Source organism: Trachypithecus francoisi, unplaced genomic scaffold (genome assembly GCF_009764315.1).
Source record: "Trachypithecus francoisi isolate TF-2019V2 unplaced genomic scaffold, Tfra_2.0 Lachesis_group8, whole genome shotgun sequence".
Lineage (NCBI taxonomy): Eukaryota > Metazoa > Chordata > Mammalia > Primates > Cercopithecidae > Trachypithecus > Trachypithecus francoisi.
The window spans coordinates 101,823,384-101,836,330 of NW_022681473.1; positions in this window are offsets into that span (position 1 = coordinate 101,823,384).

Sequence of the window (12,947 nt, forward strand, 5' to 3'; positions counted from 1 at the left end):
GAAGATGACCGTACTGTGGTCTGATGTGGTGGCTCGTGCTCGTAATCCCAGCACTTTGGGAGGCTGAGGTAGGTGGATCACGAGGTCAGGAGATCGAGACCATCCTGACTAACATGGTAAAACACCATCTCTACTAAAAATACAAAAAATTAGCCGGGCGTGGTGGTGAACGCCTGTTGTCCCAGCTACTTGGGAGGCTGAGCAGGAGAATGGCATGAACCTGGGAGGCGGAGTTTGTGGTGAGCCAAGATCACGCCATTGCACTCCAGCCTGGGCGACAGAGTGAGACTCCATCTCAAACAATTTAAAAAAAAAGGAAAAAGAAAAGAAAATGACTATACTGCCAAGAGCAATCTACAGATTCAGTGCAATTCCCATCAAAATACTATCATCATTTTTCACAGTATTAGAAAAAAAATTGTAAAATTCATATGGGACCAAAAAATAGCCCGCATAGCCAAAGCAAGACTAAGCAAAAACAAAAACAAAACAAATCTGGAGGAATCACATTACCTGACTTCACACTATACTATTAGGCCATAGTCACCAAAACAGCATGGTACTGATATAAAAATAGGCACATAGGCCAATGGAACAGAATAGGGAACCCAGAGATAAAGCCAAATGTTTACAGCCAACTGATCTTTGGCAAAGCAAACAAAAACATAAAGTGGGAAATGACACTCTGTGCAACAAATGGTGCTGGGATAATTGCCAAGCCACATGCAGAAGAATGAAACTGGATCCTCATCTCTCACCTTATGCAAAAATCAGCTCAAGATGGATCAGAGACTTAAATCTAAGGCCTGAAACCATAAAGATTCTAGAAGATAACGTCGGAAAAACCTTTCTAGACATTGGCTTAGGCAAAGAGTTCATGACCAAGAACCCAGAAGCAAATGCAACAAAAGCAAAGATAAATAGATGGGACTTAATTAAACTAAAATCTTCTGCACAGCAAAAGAAATCATCAGCAGAGCTAACAGAAAATGCACATAGTGGGAGAAAATATTCACAATCTGTACATCTGACAAAGCACTAATATCCAGAATCTATAAAGAACTCAAACAAACAAACCAGCAAGAAAAAAAAATCCCATCAAAAAGTAGGCCAAGGACATGAATAGACAATTCTCAAAAGAAGACATACAAATGACCAACACATACACAGAAAAATGCTCAACATCACTAATGATCAGGGAACTGCAAATCAAAACCACAATGTGATACCACCACACTCCTGCAAGAATGGCCATAATCAAAAAATCAAAAAACAACAGATGTTGGTGTGAATGTGGTGAAAAGGAAATACTTTTACACTGTTGGTGGGAATGTAAACTAGTACAACCACTATGGAAAATCCAGAATAGAGATTCCTTAAAGAAAATCCCCACTACTAGAAAACTACCCAGAGGAAAAGAAGTCATTATACAAAAAGAATACTTGCAAATACATGTTTATAGCAGCACAATTTGCAATTGCAAAAATATGGAACCAACCCAAATGCTCATCAATCAATGACTGGATAAAGCAAATATTATATACGTATACATATATGTGTGTATATATGCTGTGTATATATAATATATACGTAATATATTATATGTACATATATAATATATATACATATATTATATGTATATATTATATATATAATATATTTTATTATATATAATATATTATATTTATTTATATATTATATAGTATGTATATATTATATGTATTATTTATATATAATATATAAATAAAATATATTATATATAATAAAATATATTATTATATATAATATATATACATATAATATATATTATATACACACACACCATGGAATACTACTCAGCCATGAAAAAAAACAAAATAATGGCATTCGCAGCAACCTGAATGGAATTGGACACTATTATTCTAAGCGAAGAAACTCAGAAATGGAAAACCAAACACCACATGTTCTCATTCATATATGGGAGCTGAGCTATGAGGAAGCAAAGGTGTAAGAATTGTACAGTGGACTTAGGGGACCTGGGGGAAAGGATGGGGGGTAACATGGTATAAAAGGCTACACATTGTGTACAGTGTACACTGTTTGAGTGATGGGCACCAAAATTTCAGAAATCACCACTAAAGAACTTATTCATGTAACCAAACACCACCTATTCCCAAAAAACACTATTGAAATAAAAAAAAGAAAATAATAGATGTTGAGCTAAATCTATCTGCTGAAGACTCTGAATCCTCCCTGAGAGACCTCATGGCTGTGCCCAACTAACCAGGTGGATGACCTATGTCCCTCCAAGTTGTACCTTCTTGGCACCGCTGGCCTGTTACCTGTTGCCCAGGCTTCCACACATCAACTTCTGCCTTCCAGGCTGTCTCACCTTCCATGCCTTACACCTCCCATCCCCTGGGGTATGCACCCTCAACATTGTGTGACCGATACTACTGGCTGCCTTTTCTTCCTGGCTGTCTGCCAGCCATGGAGTATAGATTTGCAAAACTCAAACCAGGAAATGTAGGTACCAGCTGAACAGTGCTCAAATTCTAGATTCAAGACCACTGCCAGGGAGGAAAGCCCTGTACTGGACATCTCAGATTTGTCCTTCCAGGTCTCCTTTCTGCCCTTCACCCTGCTCACACCCTGGAAGCTGACCCATGTGGACTGAATCAAGGTCCCCTCGCACTCTGCCTTCCTGAGCACTGGGTTGGACTACGGGAAGGAAATCAGAGGGAGAGAGGAGAACGAGGTCAGAGTCAGTCTCTAGATCACTCCAGGGGGATGGGGGAGCCTGCAACGCTAGGCCATAGGTCACAGCTTCTGTATGCCTCTCTCTCTCCCTCTCCTTCTTCCTCCCTCCTGGTAACTGCTCCTTTCTTGGCCGTCCTTCAATTTGTAATGGAGCCCCACCGTCACCAATCCTAGAATCACCCAGGCTGGAGTGCAATGGCCCAATGGCTCACCGCAACCTCTGCCTCCCAGGTTCAAGTGATTCTCCTGCCTCAGCCTCTTGAGTAGCTGGGATCTCAGGTGCCTGCCACCATGCCCAGCCAATTTTTTTAGTTTTAGTAGAAACGAGGTTTCACCAGGTTGGACAGGCTGGTCTCGAACTCCTGACCTCAGGTGATCCACCCACCTCAGCCTCCCAAAGTGCTGGGATTACAGGCCTGAGCCATCATGCCCAGGTATGGTCTTTTTTTTTTTTTTTTTTTTTTTTCTTTCTAGATCTCTCTCACCTCCATCAACTCAAAGTCAAGATCTGGAAGGGGTACATGAGGTGGCAGGACACTGGAACTCAAGAGGGACATGCAGTGCTCTACTTAACCTAGCAGAAGGAGACTTAAATTAAAGGTAACAAAAGACTTGGAAGTCGACTGACAGCTGCTCTCCTGAATACCTCCCCTTCACACCGCTTGTCCTCTCTTTGGCTTCACCAGTTCCATGGCTCTTCTCAGTGCCCCCAAGATGGTCAGTGCCCTCAGGACTCTCGGCATAGGCCACTCTGAACCTTCCCACCTTCCTTCTTTGGTACAGAGAGTTTCTCTTTTCCTCTTAAATCAATAAAGAAGTTGGTATTTTGAAACTTTAGAAAACTAAAGGAAAACCAAACATAGCCTAAATGGAAAATAGTGAAAAGGCCAAGCAAGACACGTTCTGTTTGTCTAGCACACATTCTTTATCCCAGGGTTCCTGAAGCCTCAGCTCAGGCCACGTTGTCTGGCTCATGTTGGCTGGTATAGATTTGGGTTTGTATCCAGGTGGGGCCTGGCCCATGGATTCTTGGTTTTTGCTGGAAATAGCTTATTTGCCCCCCTCTTCCATGGACCTCCCTCCATACCTGGCTGGACTGTTCTCCAGCACGTCAGTCACTCTAGCTACTCTTGGTCCTCACCCCTGGACACTCCACCTCTCCATGTATTCCTTGGGATCTAGGCTAGTGTGTCACAGCCTTTCCCTACCAGGGAGGTTTCTAAGACTGAGAAACCCATCCTTGGCCCTGATATAAGCCTAAACAGACTGACTGCCATTGTGAAAGAAGGAAGCCAGCCCTTCCCCACGACTTACTCTCCTGCAGGCTCTGTGGTTTGCACATCAGCAGATATTACTCCATTGAATCCTCACAACAATACTTCAGATTCCACAGATGGTGAGAAAAGCTCTGGGAACTGCTGGAAGAGGAAGAACCAGGATCCAGGGCTGGTTCCTGCAAACTCTGAGCCCGATGCTTTGCCACTGATATTTTTACACAACATCTAAGTTAGGAATGGCAAAGTGGTTTCATCTGACATGTCAGTTCTGATTGACTTAGTGGCTGCCTGTAGTGTTGTGGTGAGGAGTATGAGGCCACATCTGTGCTCAGTGGGAGAGATCATGATAAACTAGAAATGTCTAGCAAGGGTAATAGCTGGAGAGAGTGACAGGCTGTATATGTGCCATATACTTGCCACTGTTGGGCCAAGCCATTTTTGTGGCAGCCACATGGCTTTAGAGGCAGGCACCATTGTCCTCCAAACCTCTTTGCTTTCTATCAGTCTCCCACCACATGGAGGAGCATACCTTGGTTCACCCAGGGTTCTATTCTCAGCTTCACTACTTAATAGCCGCATGACCTTAGGTAGGTTACTTAACCTCTTTGAGCCTCAGTTTTTTGTCAGTAATATATAGCTAAGTATAATACTTACCTCAAAGTGTTTCAGTAAGAATCCATTGACATAAAGCTTGTAGATCACCTGACATAATGCCATGCACAGAGTAGATATCTGACAAACATCAGTTGTTGTTGTTAGCCACCATTCTATCAAAGCCTGTAGCCCACACTATTGCATGCACCGGCTTCCTGTTTCTATGACCTGCCAAGGCAAAAAACAAAAACAAACAAAAAAAACACCCAATCTTTGCATACTCTCCTTCCCATGCCATGGGATATATGACAGCCCATATGGGGTCTGTGTTTGCCCTGAAATCCCATTACTCTCCACTTCACTGTTAAACATTTCAAATCCTCCTCCCCATAGGCTCCCCTCTTGTTAATGTGATTATATGTCTGGATTGTTTCATTAAGCTCTTTTTCACAGAGTGTCTGGTAAACACCTGGTAGAACATGGAATCCAATTATCATCTTAATTGGCGAAGACGAACTGGTAAATAATATGTGTTAATTATCAGGGAAAACCCTATAAAGCTTAATGAGAAATCAAAACTCATAAGCAAAGGTTCTTGGATTTCTGGACAGGTAATTCCCAAGCCTTGACAGCAACAGAAGTCAGGGGGCCATGGCCAGGCACATACTGGGCCTTCCTTTGTGTGGGCCAGAAGATCAGAGCCACTGCTCTTTCTGATATGGAGAAGGTAATTCATGAACCTAGTATTTTCTTTAGACATTTATTTATTTAATAAAGCATTTGTCCCCTTTTGTTGCCGTCTTCCCTCCAGCTTTGTTGAGGTATACGTTAAGCATTTCTTAAAGGCCCTGCACTTTTCTGGTAAGTTAGGGCTGTTGTTCTCTCCACATGGTGAGAGTACTAGGCACCAACTAAACTCATTGCCAGTGTGCTCTCCTCGTCTTGGATTTCCTGTTTCAAGAATGACCTGGGACCTCTCTCTCGAATGACCTCTGTCTGCCTTGCTCCTGGGCTTAGCGCTCCTCTCCCACTGGCTTGGACTTCCTCCCTCATAATGTGAGAGCCCACAGTCTCCTTTAGAGTCAACTCTGTGGTAAACAAACGTTCATGTTCCCCCAGACTCCTCAACCAAACGGACTCCTCTCTTCCCAGTTTAACTAAAACTTGGCACTTCCCTACAGATATTGTCTCTCCTCCAGGCTTCTCAATTAGTAAACACTCTTTCTTCCACCACCCAGAAATGTCTCCTCAGGAGCTCATGATCTAGGGGCATACAGACAAGTACTCAAACTTTTAAAACCCATGTCATCAGAGCTGCACAGAAGGTAGAAAAGAAAAGGTACAGACAGCAGGGCCCAAAACTCAAACTTGGACTTCAGAGAAGTATCCCAATAGAAAGTGACAACAAACTTGATAAACAAAAATGTACAGAACTTAGACAAACAAAAAGGGGGAGAAAGTTTCAACTACTTGGAAAAAACATCATATTTTAAAGGCACAAATCCCATCAAATTAAGCCCTTGCTAAAAATCTTCAATTGTTACCCATTTTTTAAATCCATGCAACTGCAGGAGGGAACATTGTTATCCACCATTTTATCCCCACTAGGCTCATAGTAGGAATTTGATAAATATTCGGCAATACCAAAAATTAACATACAAAATACAAAAAGAATTAACAAGACATCCACAGGTGAAACATTAAAACAATATAATTGGCTAAATTCCCTAGAAAACTATTATTTCTTCTTATAACAAAACCAGCATTTGTGTAACGCCTAGTGCAGTGTCACTTACATAGTCGGTACTTAATAAATGTTTGTTGAATAATACATGTAGCATTTGGTAATTAAAGCACTTAAACTATAATATTCTGTAATCTTGTGTCCTGTTATTCAATGTCTCCATGAAACAAACAAACAAACAAAAAAACTGATGTTCTTAAAGGGTAAGTTAAATTCATAAGATCTCTCAAGTAGTAAGCAGTAAAGTTACAACTAGATCTTATGGCTTCCTGTGGCAATATCTATGCTCTTTTCAAGGAGCACATAGAGCCTAGATGCATGTAAATTGTAGCATCAGGGAAGACTTCACACAGGTGAAAATTGATCTGGGTCATGACAGATCAGTAGCATTGGGATAGACCGAAAGTGCAGCAAAGCAGGATTTCCTAATGAGAGGACCTGCATGAACACAGGAATGGGAACAGGGACAACATGTGTCTTTCAAGGGACAGAAAGAATGTTGGTCCACTTTAGGAAGAGGGTCCACATCACTGCAGAAGCTTCTTATTCAAAGATCAATTGAATTCAAAGCACTGAATCCAAGTGGCAACTCTTTCTCCGTAATAATTGAATAGCATCAAATCTACAGCATACCTGTAGACTCTGATTACAGGTATCCATGGCAAAAAGAAAACATGTTAACTTTCAGAAAGGAGAAAGTTCACCAGCTTCTCTCCTTCTACTCCAAGGCTCTGCAAGATGGTGATGCACATTTATCATGCTGGGTGTGTGTGCTCAGGTCCTAAAGCGAGCCACACACTAGTAGGACCGGAAGAAGACGTCTATTTCCCCAGACAAAGTTGTGTGAACCCACTGGAATTTATTGACACCCAGAAGGCCTCGAACAGACTCTAGAGTAGTATTATAAGCTTATCTGCCTGCAGATACTAATAGGTTAAGAAGCTTCTGAGACAAAACTAGAGAACCAAGAAGGTTGGTAGAACAAGAATTAAAGATTTCCATGAGAAGCTGGCGCTGCCTGGGGCTCAGCAACTGGTGCATGTGGCTGGGAATGGTAGCAGATGGGGGAGGGAAGTGGACAGCTTCTGAATAAGCATGCAGAATTTGTTGGAGTTCATAAATGTCTAAACTGATATTCAATGTCAGTTGCATTTACACTAGCTTCTTCTCAATTTTGAATAATTTCTTCATGCTTTATAGGGAAACTAAGACTTTCCTGGCACTAAATTTTTTAAGCTTACATTTCAGTGATTTTATATTTTATAACTTTGACTTCCTTATTATCCAAGCCGTACTTGCACTCAGATAAAGTATGGCATAAACTGCAGTAGAGCAAAAAAGAAAGAACGAAATTCATCTGCAATCCCAACACCGAGAGATAAGTATAGTCAACTGGGTATGTATTTTTCCAGAATCTTTGCATAATTTTAAAAGTAAAAATAAAATCAAACTGTGCATACAATTTTATTTTATTTTACTAATGTATTTATATATTTTAGAGACAATGTCTCCCTCTGTTGCCCAGGCTGGAGTGTACTGCCCTGATTATAGCTCACTGCAGCCTCGAACTCCTGGGCTCAAGCAATCCTCCTGCTTCAGTCTCCTGAGTAGCTGGGACTATAAGCACATTAGCTAGCTGCCATGCCTAGCTAGTGATTTTGGCTTTTGTAGAGATGGGGTCTCACTATGTTGCCAAGGCCGGCCTCAAACTCCTGGTCTCAAGCCTTCCAAAGTGCTGGGATTACAGCCATGAGCCACCATGTCCAGCCTGTATATTTTATATTATATATGTGTCCAATCATCAGATATTATAACCATAAATGATGCTTTGGTGAATCTTTGCATGCATCCTGAATTATTCCCTCAGGGCTCCTTGCCCCTTTCCAGCTTCTCCCTGCTTAAAGCCGCTTCACTCTTGCTCTTCCTTGTGGCCAAAGTGAACGTCTTTGGGTTTTCTGAACTTGTCCCACTCTGTTTGGCTCTGTGCTTTTGTACATCCTCATTCCACTGCCTAGCACACTTTGCACTGACTAAGCATCCTCGTCCATTCATCTTTTAGATCTCAACAGAGACATCACTTCCTCAGACGAGTCTCCTCTGACACCCACCTCCACCACAGACCGAGTCCTCTGCGCCTCTTATGTCACCACCGTCACCCGCTCTTCATTCTGTTAGGGCAGGAAGCAGCCTGTATTGTAGCATCCTGTTGGCCCGTCTTTTTCCTTCACTAAACTGTAATGTCCACAAGGCTAGAAACCATGTCTGCCATGATCAGTGTACCTAGAACAGTGCCCAACACATGATAGGTACTCCATGAACACCTGTTTAACCATCAATAAATACCTTCCTCACTATAAAACTGCTGCATCAAAGGCATGCCCTTGTTAAGTCTTGTGACACACACTGCTCCCTGGAAAAGCCTTGCCTTTACAATTTACCTCTCCTCCCACAGTGTGTGAGGGTGCACATTTCCCCACATCTTGGATAGGCTTGCAAAAAATTCTGAGAAGACTTTCTTTCCATGGGGCTTTATTTAAGGAGCATCGACTAGAATGATGTGCAGTGGGTTATTCAGGAGTCTCAACGCAGTGGGGTATAAACATGAAAATTAATTTTTTCTAGCCACTGCTTTCTGCTGTGTTCTGTCAAATCCCTTTTCCCCATCACTTGATATTTTGGGCAGAAAGTGAATAAATATTCCTGTCACTTTCAGTTACTAAAAACTCAGTCCATTCCATTTAAAACTCCAAATTCATATCTGATTCAAAGCTCTTCCTTTTGTCAATGCCCCAAACCCCAGGAAGACTGTGGCTTTAGAGACTCGGAGGTGGGGGAGCAGCATGGTCTCCTCCTTCACTTCTCCTCCTCCTCCTCCTCCCTCCTCTGGGTCTAGCAGTTCTAGACTTGGGGGCAGGAAGAAAGGATGGGGAGGCAGGAGGCATCTCAGCATGGTCGAGGGTCTGTGGTGGTGAGGAGGCATCTCTGATCTCAGCCTGGCTCAACCTGGCTCTGTGGGAGGTTGGTGGACCCCACTGAGTGGCAGTCTCCATATGGAGGGTGGGGTCTTTTTATGGAGCAATGTTCAACTCAACCCAGCTCTCCTCTCCTAGAAGGACCCACTTGAAAAGGAGGTGATAATGCCCCCCTTCAACATGCGCTATGCCCCCCTCTCTCTGTGTGGTGTCTTCCTGACTTTTTCTGGCAACCAGCTGGACAGTCCACAGCTCCTGCCATTCCATTCCATGCCCCTTGTGTGGAACCACAGGCAATGCTATGGACTTCCTCTGTGTTCTCCAAGGGCTGCTGAGATCCAGGATGGGGTAACCCCAGTGCTTCTTTCCCAGGCCCTCTGCAGCCCCTTCGCCCTCCACTGGCATGGACCATCTCCACAGGCCTCTTAGAGAGTCTCTAGGGCAGAGTGCCAGTGCAGTGGTCTCTGTGATTATGTGTGTCTTCCCATGGGGAGATAAGGGAATTGCCCCCACCAACAACACTGTAAGATTGCAGCTCTGGTGCCATCTCCCCATACCATTCCCCAGTCCTCACTTGATACCTGCAAGAGTGAGGAGCAGAAGGCAGGATGGAGAGTGGCTTGAAGCGGGCAGGTGAGTTCTGCAACCTGTGGTTTACAAACCACATTGCCAGGACATGTTAGCCCTGCTCCTGGGCAGCTGTCTTTAGAATGCAGGCTTCCTCAGTGCCTCTTCTCCTCTGCTTTGGTTCGGGCCTTAGCCACAATTCTGGGACACCAGAAAAATCCCCCTCATTATTTTGCTGCAGATTTAACAGTCATGATCCTCAACAGTATGGTTACGATAACTGCAGAAATAGATTGCACATGGCTATTTCTTGTAGCAGCACTGGATAAAAGCTAAAGGCAAGACTAGGGAATTTGGATTAAAAGGAAAATAGCCACATTAAGTAAGAGAGACAGAGCCTAGAGCCCTGCAGTGAGGGAGTGAGGGAGGGTGCAGAGGGGACAATGAGTTGAGTAGGCGTTTTTGTGCCTCTGGGGCCTAGAGAGTCAAGCGACCTCTCTGTCCATTTTTGTCCACTGTCGGGGGCAATTGGATACCTCTTGCAAAGCAGGGAGGGATAAAGGGACCCCAGTGAAACCCTCTCACCCTGCCTCAGTCCTCCAAATGTCACATCTATCTGAGCTGATGTTCTGACCGAAGTTCCTCCCTCCTCACTGTCACTGGCCAGAACAATCCTTATATTCATTTCCCAGAGCCTGAGCTATTACAGATGACTGAATAGGTGCAGAGGTGCCCATGGATTGAGAGAGGGATGGCCAGGGATTGTTTCCAGAACCCAGCATCCATGAGAAAAAGCAGCTTGGATAGGACCTCAATGAATAAATCACAGTGCGAGGCCCTCCCAGCTCTCTGGTATGGTCTGTTGAAATAAGATTTTCACTACTGCAATTACAGTCAGAGTGTGGGGAGCCTTGGGATTCATTAGTTTTGACTTCAGCAGCATTGATTTCTTGTTTAGTAATTAGCTCACCAGGGCCCCTGATGGCATAATCTCTTCATTTACATAATTAAGACATAAATCTTGAGCCTGGATAGTAGCCAGGGCACTGGGGACTGGACACCAAGGGCAGCAGGTGGTTGACAGCTTGTATTCCCAGTACCACATTCTCACCAGCTGATCTCATTGGCCTCTGTGACTTCAATGGGCAAAACTTCTTAGATACATATTTTTGAAGACTCATGCCAAGGAAATCAATCCATTTAAACTAGGTTTAGAGAAAGGCTGTGATGATTTTAAAATACACTCATAATTCCTTTGACATGTCTTCCTTCATCAGGTGGAATCTAATTCCCCTTCCTTCCAATGTGGGCCAGATTTAATACCATGCTTCTAATGAGCAGAATAGGGCAGAAGTGATGGTGTATGATTTCAGAGTTCAAAAGGCATCATTGCTGCCATATCCGTCTCTCTCTCTCTCATCACTTGTTCTAGGGAAGCCGACTGCCATGTTGTGACGATACTCAAGCAGCCTGTGGAGAGCCAACATTGGGGAAACGGAGGCCTCCTATTGAGGGCCAGCACCAACTTGACAGTCACACAAATAAGCCCCCTTAAAAGCAGATCCTCCAGCTCCAGCCAAACATTCAGATGACTGCAGACCTGGCTGACTTCTTGATTACCACCTCAAGAGAGAACCCACATCAGAAACACCCAGCTAAGCCACTCTCAAATTCCCGACCCACAGAAACTGTGAGGGTAATAAATGTTTATTGTTCTTTTAAGCCACTGAGTTTTAAGGTAATTTGTTACACACAATCAATAACTAACCCAGAGGGCATTTCTCATTCCAGTGCTGCTTCCGCAAGGAAGAAATGGTCTTATACCAAGACCAAGACAACTGAAACTGTTCATATTCTTGACCAAGCAATTTCTGTTGTAAGACTCTATCTTATACAAATATATTTAAAATGTAGACACACACACAAATGTGCAAAATGCTTGTGTAAATGTGTTCATTGCAGCATCCTCTGTAATAGTAAAAACAGAAGGCAATTAATGTTTTCATTAATAGAGCTCAATTAAATAAATTATGGAGAAAATGGAATAATTCTATGTAAGCATTAAAAAACGGAATTAACAGTAAAAAATAAAATTCTATGTAAGCATTAGAAAAATTGAATTAATAATAAAAAACAAAATTCCTGGACTCTAAGTCCAGATGGTTTAAACAGTGGGTTTACCAGCGATTTATGAAAGGAATACTCAAATATTTATACAAACAGTTATGAGGAATTTAAAAAATGAAAGACTACTTCTCAACTTAAGCAATGACTTTGACTCTAAATCCTGATGGAAATCTTGGAGAAAAATAGAAAGTATAAGCAAACTTGATCTACAAACAGAGGTGCAAAAATTTTCCAAAAAAATTTTAGAAACTAACGTAACCATAAATAAATAGAGTTTAATGCAGAAATGCAAGGCTGATTCAGCCTTAGAAAAAAATCAAAGTGATTTGCCTTATTAATAGGAAAAGGAAAAAATTATATGATTATCACAATACATGTAGAAAAATCATTTCATAAAATACAACATTCATTTATAATTTTAAGGAATAATCTCTTAGCTGAATAGAAATAGAGAGGGTGCTTTCTTAATGTACTAAAGAATATCTATAAAAATAAATACAAGGCAGAGACATGTGATCTAAAAACAGCAGTCCAACATTGTGCTAGAGATCATCTCCAGTGCATTAAGGTAATACAAATAAATAAAAAGTACGAAGACTGTAAATAAAGAAGTAAAACTATCGCTATTGACTGACAACATTATTGTGCACCTGGAAAATCAAAAGGAATGTTTATTTAAACTATTAGCATTAATAAGAGACTTTGGTAAGTTTGCTGGCTATAAAATTAATAGTTTTAAAAACAATGATATTTTTGTATATCAGCTACTAACAGAAAATACAATTTATAAAAGGAACCCTTCATAATAGCAACAACAAAAAATAGCAGTACATAGGAATCCAGCTATCTTCCATTAAGCTAGACATTAATGGGTTTTGCAAAAATGTAAGACAATGTCGGTACTCTCTGTGTGATGAATCTTTAAAT